Source organism: Cervus elaphus, chromosome 11, assembly GCF_910594005.1.
Source record: "Cervus elaphus chromosome 11, mCerEla1.1, whole genome shotgun sequence".
Lineage (NCBI taxonomy): Eukaryota > Metazoa > Chordata > Mammalia > Artiodactyla > Cervidae > Cervus > Cervus elaphus.
This window is the reverse complement of record NC_057825.1, coordinates 88755472-88765590: the sequence shown is the minus strand read 5'-3', so window position 1 is coordinate 88765590 and position 10119 is coordinate 88755472. Positions and strand designations below refer to the sequence as shown.

Below are 10119 nucleotides of genomic sequence, written 5' to 3'. Positions count from 1 at the left end.
AGCTTTTCTTCCAAGAAGCAAGTGTCTTTTCATTTCATGGTTGCAATCACAGTCCACGGTGATTTTGGAGCCCAAGAAAAGTAGTCTGTCACTGTTTCCATTGTTTCTCTATTTATTTGCCATGAAGTGATGGGATTGGATACCATGACCTTAGTTTTTTGAATGTTGAGTTTCAAGCCAGCTTTTTCACTCTCCTCTTTCACCTTCATCAAGAAGCTCTTTAGTTCCTCTTCGTTTTCTGCCATAGGGTAGTGTCATCTGCATATCTGAGGATAGCAAAGGATCCAGCCAGGATGCAAACTAAACATTCCAGAGCCAGGCCACATCTCCTTTATGTGACCTGGAGGCAATATTCCTATGCCTCAATCATCTGGGCCAGGTACCCCCAAAATCGTCCACCACCACCACCACCTCCCCCCCCACCCACTCAGTAAGTACAGATTTGGATTGATAAACAGCAAAGGGTCCGCTGGAGCTCACTTCTGGATGACCAGGTCTTATGAGTTTGAAAGGGGTGCCCATCCTGTGCCAGTGACTTGGAACCAATGCTAAAGCCCATTGAAACTGTTCAAACTGACCAGTCCTAAAATGCTCACCCCGCCTCGCCTTGCTGTTTCCATGGAAGCCCCAAGAAAACCCATGGATTAAGGGCTCCCCTCATTCCTGCCTCCTCACAATCCTGGTGTCTCTCTCCCTGTGGCCTGCACGACAGCCCGTGTCTAGGACTCAGGAATGCAATAAACTTTGCTTTTCTAGGCCCCTCCTCCGTCTCCTCTCATGCCTGCACCTGACTAAAACCTTCTCATAAAGAATGTCTGCATGTGTCTCTCTAGTCCCGTCTGTGTCTGAGTGTGTGTGTCTCTGAGCATGTTTCTGTTTGTGTGTGTGCCTGTGTCTGTCTCTCTATCTGAGTCCAGGGGACCTTGGAAGCAGTCCCTTCGGTAAGGTGTTTCCTGACAAGCTCTGGGAGTTGTCCCTGTCCATTCCAGGTACTCCAAGTCTTCCTGTTCTGGAGTGTTTTTCCTTTGCACACACTGCACCCAGGTGTACACAAACATGCACACACTTTGCTTTGATTGGTAGATCCCTAAGTTCCTACTGAACGGGACCTCTGAACTTTTCTTCTTCTTTCATTCCCTGAATTATATCTACATGAATATAGATTCCCTGATCCAAAAGGAAATAAACAGATCTTACAACCAGTGTGCTTTCTTAAGAAATTTGACAAGTAATTTTTTTTTAAATCATCATCTGTTGACAGAATGTGAGTGGAATCACTTGGATTCAACTAATCAGCCAAAACAGTCTCACGGGGGAGTTAAATGCTACACAAAATGATCCCAAGTATATTCATATGTTGGAGTGAAAATACTGAGAAAAACACAACTATTTTTATTGCATGAAGAACAAAAAGCACAAACCATGATAAAATTGTACAATAATTATAGGACAAAAAGCCTCACATGGAGCAGTGATCATCACATGGACGATGGTCTGGACCCCACCACCACCATCATAATCACCACTCATCTGTGCAGCACGTCTCCACCTTGTGTTCCTAGGCGGGGCTCACCATTCCTTAAAGATAGTTTTTTACATAATAATCATTACCATATGTGTGTGTTCCTATCTTATTACATGTTTTTAAATATGTTTAAGAAAAAAAAATACCGTCTGTATTATTTTGAGAGTTTGGTTGGTTTTAGGATTTCAGAATTACCTCATAGAAGAAAAATTTAGAAACATGGATCCAACCCCATTTTCAGTTGAATTAACTGAGTCCCAGAAGAGTAAATGACCTGACCAGGATGGTAAAGGTTTTGCTTCACAATCTCAAGAGGAAAAAAGATTTGGAGAAGATTCATAGGCATGCTAAGTATATGATCACATCTCTGACCTTGAGGACACTCTGGGGCCCACACGGACTGGTAGGCTACTCGGAGTCATGGGGAGGGTGAGAAGAGCTGGAGCTATTGCTGGAACTTGCAACATGTTAAGTATTTAAAACAGAGATCTTATCTTTGGGCCTTATTTTGAGATTTTATTCTTAATATGCATAACAATTGAGTGAGTTTATAAATAACTTGCAGTCTAATTGGGTGGGTCTAATCTGTGTCCTTAGTCTCAGCAAAACTTGGGGAGTGGGTGATGATGCCAGCAGAAGCCACAATAAAGTCAAATCCATTCAGCTCCCCTGTGCACATAGTTAAACAGACCCCATGGGATAAACAGCTGGTGCTAAGCTGCTTATTTCCCTTATTACTCACACCAAGAGGCTGGCTGAAAAGCTGCCACATGGTTAGAACCTTTCGTGCAGTGACCCCTGCTGCTGAGACCTGAGATACACATGAAAACCATAATCTTGCTTGGGAGAGACTCTGGCCCCTCTGTTCGTCCTGAACCCATAGATCTGTCCCAACGCCCTCACTCACCCACAGCAAAGCCCACAGCTGAGTCAGGGGTTCATCAGGATTCCAGCTGTGAATTAGTTAGGGGGGCACATTGAGAGAAGCCTGGGAAGCAGGGGACGGCTGAGGGGCATCAAGGTGAGCACAGGAAAGGGGAGTCCCCAGCAGAGGAAGTGGGCTTGGGCAGAACAACCTAGGGCAGTTATGTTCAAATTTGAGAAAAGCATAGACTTCTTTTGAGGAAAGTTCCAGGCCTGAGATTGATTTTGAAGATTTTCCCACTGGCCAATTCAAGGCTATGATCAGAGAAAATACTTCCATTTCTTCTTTTCAAGTATTTATTTGGATATACCAAGTCTTAGTTGCAACATGTGGGATCTAGTTCCCTGACCAAGGATCAAACGGGGACCTCCTGCATTGGGAGTGTGGAGTCTCAACCACTGTACCACCAGAGAAGTCCCAATACTTCAATTTATAAATTTAAAAAATTATCACTTTGGGGAATCACTTTAGCGCCAATGTGATGGTAATCAAAGATGCAAACAAGAAAACATGAACCCTGAAGTTATATGGAAGAATAGATGTGTAAATCCATTCACAATTTGGTCAGATGGATAGTATAAAACATTACTTTATATTTTATATAAATATGTTTAAATATTTCATATATTTATATTATTTTCTCTAAGAGTATCAATAAAATGAAAATATTAAAAACTTGTACCGGATTCACAAACTCTGAGAATACACTGAGGCCCCCAGCGGTTCCCCAGTTGGAGAAACATTGGGTGGACTGTTTGGACTTGGATAGATGGTTATGCTCCAGAGTTTCAAGTTTCATGATGTTCACATTTATAAAAGTTAGGCATTGTTCTTAAAGAAAATTTGGCAAAATACTGAGAAGTAGAAAGAAAAACACAACTTCACCTGTTTCTGCCTTCAAAAAATGCTGTAAATGTGTCAGTATACCTCAAACTGTTATAAAACTTGTAAATTTGAGGGAAATTTCTTTATTAACTTATTTCTTTATTAACTGATTCTTTAGGATTGATGCTGAAGCTGAAGCTCCAATCCTTCAGCCACCTGATGCAAAAAGCTGACTCAATGGAAAAGGCTCTGATGCTGGGAAGGACTGAGGGCAGGAGGGGACAACAGAGGATGAGATGGTTCGATAGTACCACCGACTCAGTGGACATGAGTTTGAGCAAACTCCAGGAGACAGAGAAGGACAGGGAAACCTGGCGTGCTGCAGTCCATGGGGTCACAAAGAGTCAGACACAACTTTCCAACTGAACAACAACAACAAATTTCATCAAATATGTCTTGTGGTCCTAAAAGTCACACGGTGAGGTCAGGCAATATTGCACTTAGGAACCAAAGTGGTTATTGATGTGCCTGGCACATACCAGGAGTCACTTCTCCCTCCAGTGTTCTATAAGCAACAAAGAATCCAAGACAGGACTTGCTCCATTGATGGGAGGCTTAAGCTCTGGTCACAAATCTCTATTGAAGAGCAAAAGCTATTCCAGTGTCTGTCCTTAATCTCTTCTGTTCCACTTCACTGTGTTCAGAAGAATCAAAGCAAAAAGCCAGCCAAAATCATCCCTGATAATAAAACAACTAACAATTATAGAACATCTTGTATATCCTATGTGTGGGTACATACATATATATGGAGAGATTAACTGCAGATCCTCATGACTAACTACTACCAGGATGCCTCTTCTAACAGAAGCACTTTGCATTTTCCAGCAGCCCATCAGAACAGAAATCAAAGCTCCAGTGTGCCCACCTATCCTCTGTTCTCCAGCGCACGTGCACATATCTGCTTTCCCAAAGCTACAGACAGAGAAGAGATAATTCTGTTAACCCTTAAAGTGATTCATACGAGCAGAACAGAAGGAGACATTGAGTAGGAGGGTGTTTTCTTTGAGTTAAAGGAGGTAAGAAGAAAAAAAAATCTCGTTACAGTAATCAGATTGTCGGTACAAAGACAGAGTGACTTAACGCAGGTCCCCGGCAAGGAGGTGCTGAGCGAGGCTGGGCCATGTCCTCTAGAATTAGAACAGCATTCTGTGTATGTTCCCACTTCTAAGATACACATCCCTCAGAAAACCAAGTGAGGAGAGCCTGTAATTAAGGCAATCTGGGCAGGGCTGTGACTACAGATGAAATCGAGATGGAAACCCAATCCACAGTACAGTTCTCTGTTGGGGGCCAGAGCTTTCTTGGGCTGTCTTTTTGTCCACTTAGTACATCTGAGCAGTGGTGTGGCCTTAAGGTTTTGTGGGGAAGGTGCCTGATAGAAAAAAATAATAATAATTTTAAAGTATTGCTGATATGGAATATTACTCAGCTATAAAAAGGAATGCATTTGAGTTGATTCTAATGAGGTGGATGAACCTAGTGCGTGTTATACAGAGTGAAGTAAATCAGAAAGAGAAAGACAAATATCATATATTAACGCATAGATATGAACCTAGAAAAGTAGTCCTGATGATCCTACATGCAGCACAGCAAAGGAGACACAGACAAACAGAACAGACTTCTGGACACAGTGGGGGAAGGAGAAGGGGTATGATTTGAGAGAATAGCATTGAAACATATATGTCACCATATATAAAATAAGTAGCCAATGGAAGTTTGCTGTATGATGCAAGGAACCCAAAGCTGGAGATATGTGACAACCTAGAGGGGTGGGATGGGGAGGTAGGAGCGGGGATTCAAGAGGGAAGGAAGATACATATACCTATGGCTGAATCACGTTGATGTATGGCGGAAACCATCACAATATTGCAAAGTAATTATCCTCTGATTAAAAATTAAAATTAAAGGGAAAGTGTTACTGTTGGGTGAGTTGCAATATTACATGAGAAAATCAGTCCTAATTCTCAGTTCAGTTCAGTTCAGTCGCTCAGTCGTGTCTAACTATTTGCAACCCTAAGAGTCCTAACTCTCTTGCTCATTAATTATGGTGGAATGTTCTAACTTGAAATAATTTTTATATAACCAAGGGAGACGTATGTGTTGAAGAAAATGTAAACATACAGAAGAAAATAATTTCACCACCCACAGGTAACAAACCTTAACACATTTTATTGTGTAACCCTCCAAACTTTCTTCTATGCATATAAACCTGTTCGTTTCTTATAAATATAAAATCTTTATGCACAGAATATTTTCTTACTTGACTTCTCAAGTAACTCAATCAATCAAATATGCATTTTTCCACATCAATAGAAACTGCTCCCTCAGCATCATTCTTTATGTCTGCAGGGTACTCCATTACATAGTACATTCATTAGTTATTAATCAATTTTATATGTTTACACATTTAGTTGCTTCCTAATATGGAATATTATAAGTGCTAAATGTCTTTGTTCACATATCTTTCCAAACATGTCTGATTATTTCCTCAGGTTTTTCTTTTTAGAAAAATTGTTGGGTCTAGAAGTTTTCATGTATTTATGGTTTTTACATATACTGCCAAATGGCCTTCCTTGCTCTATGGATAAGTTGTACCCTTTACATCCACTATTATTGTATAAACGTTCCTTTTTTCCTTTCATCTTCACTGATAGTTGATTTTATCCTGCCACCTCACAGGTTGAACAGTGGTATAAAAAACAGTGTTTTGTTTTCTTTTTGATTTCTTAAATTTCTAGTGAAACTGAATATTATTTCATAGTACATTGGTTTCCTAGGGCTATTGTAACAAACTGTGATGAACTGGGTGGGCTAAAACCACAGAAATGTCCTGTTTCAGAGCTCTGGAGGCTGGAAGCCCAGAGTTAAGGTGTTGGTGGCCATGGGCCCACTCCCTCTGAAGCTTCTAGGGGAGGATCTATTCCAGGCCTTTCTCCCAGGTTCTGGGAGCCTTCCTTGGGAGACTTCTCCCTGTGCCTCTTCGCATGATCCTCTCACTGTGCGTGCCTGTCTCTGTGTCTAAACTCCTTTTTATAAGGATGCCAGTCATATTTGGGGCTTCCCAGGTGGCACTAGTGGTAAGGAATGCACCTGGCAATGCAAGAGACATAAGAGACGCAGGTTCAATCCCTGGGTCTGAAAGATAACCTGGAGGAGGTCACAGCAACCCACTCCAGTATTCTTGCCTAGAGAATCCCATGGACAGAAGATCCTGGTGGGCTACAGTTCATAGGGTCACAAAGAATCAGACACAGCTGAAGTGACTTAGCACAGTCCTATTGAATTAGGACCCACCCTAATGACCTTGCATTAACTGGTTATTTCTGGAAAGACCCTATTTCCGGATAAGGTCGAATCCAAGGTTCTAGGGTTTGGGACTTCAGTGTATCTTTTTTGTTACAATTCAAATCAGAACAGCATGTGTACTGACCATGTGTATTTCTTTTTCCTAAGGTGAACTGCTCACTTTTCTATAGAGTTGTCTTCTTCTTTTGTTGGTAGGGCCCTTTATATAAACACTTCATCTATCACACATGCTCCTAATGCTTCCCTTGTGTGCATGAACAGCTGCTTCAGTCAGTGGGACTCTTTGTGACCCCATGGACTGTAGCCCACCAGACTCCTCTGTCCATGGGATTTTCCAGGCAGTAACACCGGAATGGGTTGTCATGTCTTCCCCCAGGGGAGCTTCTCGACTCAGGGATTGAACTCACATCTCCTGCATCACAGGCGGATTCTTTACCACTGAGCCATCTGGGAAGTCCAACACAAAAGAGCCAACATAGCCAAAAATAAATAAATAAAATGAATATATTTTTAAAAAATCACATAGTGAATGTAAAAGTACAACCACAATAGGTGTGAGAAAGAAAACGGTTACAAACACTACTCAGTGTATGGTCCATGTACCAGCAGTAAAGGCTTTACATAGAAGCTTATTAGAAAAACAGAAACTCCAGTCCCTCCAGGCCTCCCCAGTCAGGATCTATACCTTAACATGTGTCTTAACAGAATCTCAAACATTACAGGTTGAAGAGCACAACAGTAGGAAAGATTTCACTGTTTAGAAAGGTAAGGAAAGATTTATATATATATACATATATATGCACACACACATATATCACACAGATATATACATGCACACACACATATATCACACAGATATACACATGCACACACACACATATATCACACAGATATATACATGCACACACACATATATCACACAGATATACACATGCACACACACACATATATCACACAGATATATACATGCACACACACATATCACACAGATATATACATGCACACACACACACATATCACACAGATATATACATGCACACACACATATCACACAGATATATACATGCACACACACACATATATCACACAGATATATACATACACACACACACATATATATATATTTGGCTCCAATCGGTCTTTGTTCCTGTGCGGGCCTTTCCCTCTTTCCCTAGTTGCGGTGCAGGGTCTTCTCATTGTAATGTTCTCTCTTGTTTCAGATCACAGGCTCTAGGGCATGCGGGCTTCAATAGTTGTGGCTCCCAGGCTCTGTAACACTGGCTCAATAGTGTGGCGCAGGGCTAAGTTGCTCCAGAGCAAGTGGGGTTTCCCGGATCAAGGGTGGAACCCATGTCTCCTGCACTGGCAGGTGAATTCTTTACCACGAGTCACCAGAGAGGCCCAGGAAAGATTTCTTGAGGAAGCAAAGACTATACTTAGACCTGAAAAAAGAGAAGGCATTAACTAAGCCTAAAAGAGAGGGAAGAGTGTTGTGGGTGGAGGGAACAGCACCTGCAAATGTGATGCGATGGAAGCTGGTGCAAATGAAAAAGGAAACAGGCCCAGAGGGCTGGATCACAGCTCACCAAGGAGAGGTGGGATGGGGGTAGGAGAGGGTGGGACAAGACTCTAGAGAGAGGCCTGATTGTGTACTGATACACAGGCCTGATATACTGGACTAACATTAAATGTGTTAGGAACCCATGATTGTGTTTTCAGCATGAGCACAACTTGATTATATTTGAACTAAGTGAAATAATTATTTGATCACTTTTGCTGCCTTTAACCTGTGAGTGTGATTAAATGAATAATATACACTAACAGATCTTTTATATTGAACTATATCAGCATTCCTCTAGCAAACCTTACTTGAACTCAACTTTTATTCTTTAAATATACTCCCACACCAGGCTGCAGCCACTGCAGACTGGACTCCCTTGGCCTCACTCCACTTCCTCGAGTGACCATGTCTGACAAACCCGGTATGACTGAGATTGAGAAATTTGACAAGTAAAAATGGAAGAAAACAGAAACACAACCGGAAAATCCACTGCCTTCTAAAGAAACAATTGAACAAGAGAAGCAAGCAGGTGAGTCGTAACCAAAGTGCGCTGTACATGCCACAAGCATTGCTTTTTTATTTCACTTCTTTTAACTGTTCGACTCTGTAGATGAAAAGAGGTTGGTACAAGTTTAAATGACCGTGCTGCCCCTTTTCACATCAAAGAATGGAGAACTACTGACAAAAGCCTGGGCCTGCCTCTCCCATCTGCCTGTCCGCCTGGCAGGGAAGGAAAAGAACTTGGTTGTTAGCAAAGGAAGAAGCTGGGTGGGAAGACAGAAATCTAGAATAAAAACCTGGCCCAGGGTTTCCTTCAGGCTGTAAAATGCTATTTAATCAGAGTCCCATTTTGTTGTTCAAATTTGGGGGCTTCCCTAGTGGCTCAGAAAGTAAAGAATCCGCCTGCAATGCGGGAGACCTGGGTTCGATCCCCGGGTTGGGAAGATCCCCTTGGAGAAGGGAATGGCTATCCACTCCAGTATTCTTGCCTGGAGAATTCCATAGACAGAGGAGACTGGTGGGCTACAGTCTATTGGATCCCAAGAGTCAGACACGGCTGAGTGACTTTCACTTTCAAATGATTTTAATTACTGTAATGCACAATTTTTAATATGCAAATAAAAACTTTAAAACCTGAAATAATCAAAATAATATACTCCTAGATTTTATTCAGAAGTAGTCCCCTTAGTATTTTTGCATTCATGTTCATTCTCTAGTCTATAGGCCTTTTTGTTTGTTTGCTTGGTGGGGGATCTTTCTTTCTCTTCTTGTCTCCGGACTAGCCAGTTTTGTAAAATAAAATTCTCTGCTATCCAACAGTTTATATATCATGAGAATTCTTTTCTTAGAAGACTCAAAAGAACTCATCTATGCATGAAGTTTCTTGAACATAAATTGATAATTTATTCTAAAAAAGAAATTCATCAAGGTTTTAAAACATATTAGCATAGCATTTTGCAGAATATTTTAATAATTATAGTTCTCCATGATTATCTAAGTTTAGGTCTGTTTTTTGATAACTTACTTTAATTATCTTTATTGAACTAGCCATGGTATGTATATTATCATTGTCTTGTTTTTCATAACAATGTGTTGAATTTGTTTATTTATGTTAGTGGCTATTTTTAAAAACTCTATCCATCAACTCCTCTCCCACACCTTATCTGACGAGAGGCCCTGCAGTCTTGACCATCAGGTACACATGTATGAGGCTGAGTCCATCTTAGTGCCTAAGCCACCTCATGACAGCAACTGAACCAAGGTTTACTTGCTACCCAAACTAGGACAATCAGAGTTCTTTCCCAGGATTATTTTTTTTGGGGGGGCGCACACTATGCATCATTCAGGATCTTGGTTCCCAAACCAAGGATTGAACCTATGCCCCCTGCAGTGGAGGCTCAGGGTCTTAGCACTGGA

General features: G+C 41.3%; 1 pseudogene; it reads left to right on the top strand.

The window, feature by feature from the left end:
• The first annotated feature begins 8607 nt into the window (after positions 1 to 8607).
• LOC122703374 lies at positions 8608 to 8742 on the top strand (annotated as a pseudogene).
• Positions 8743 to 10119: the final 1377 nt, after the last annotated feature.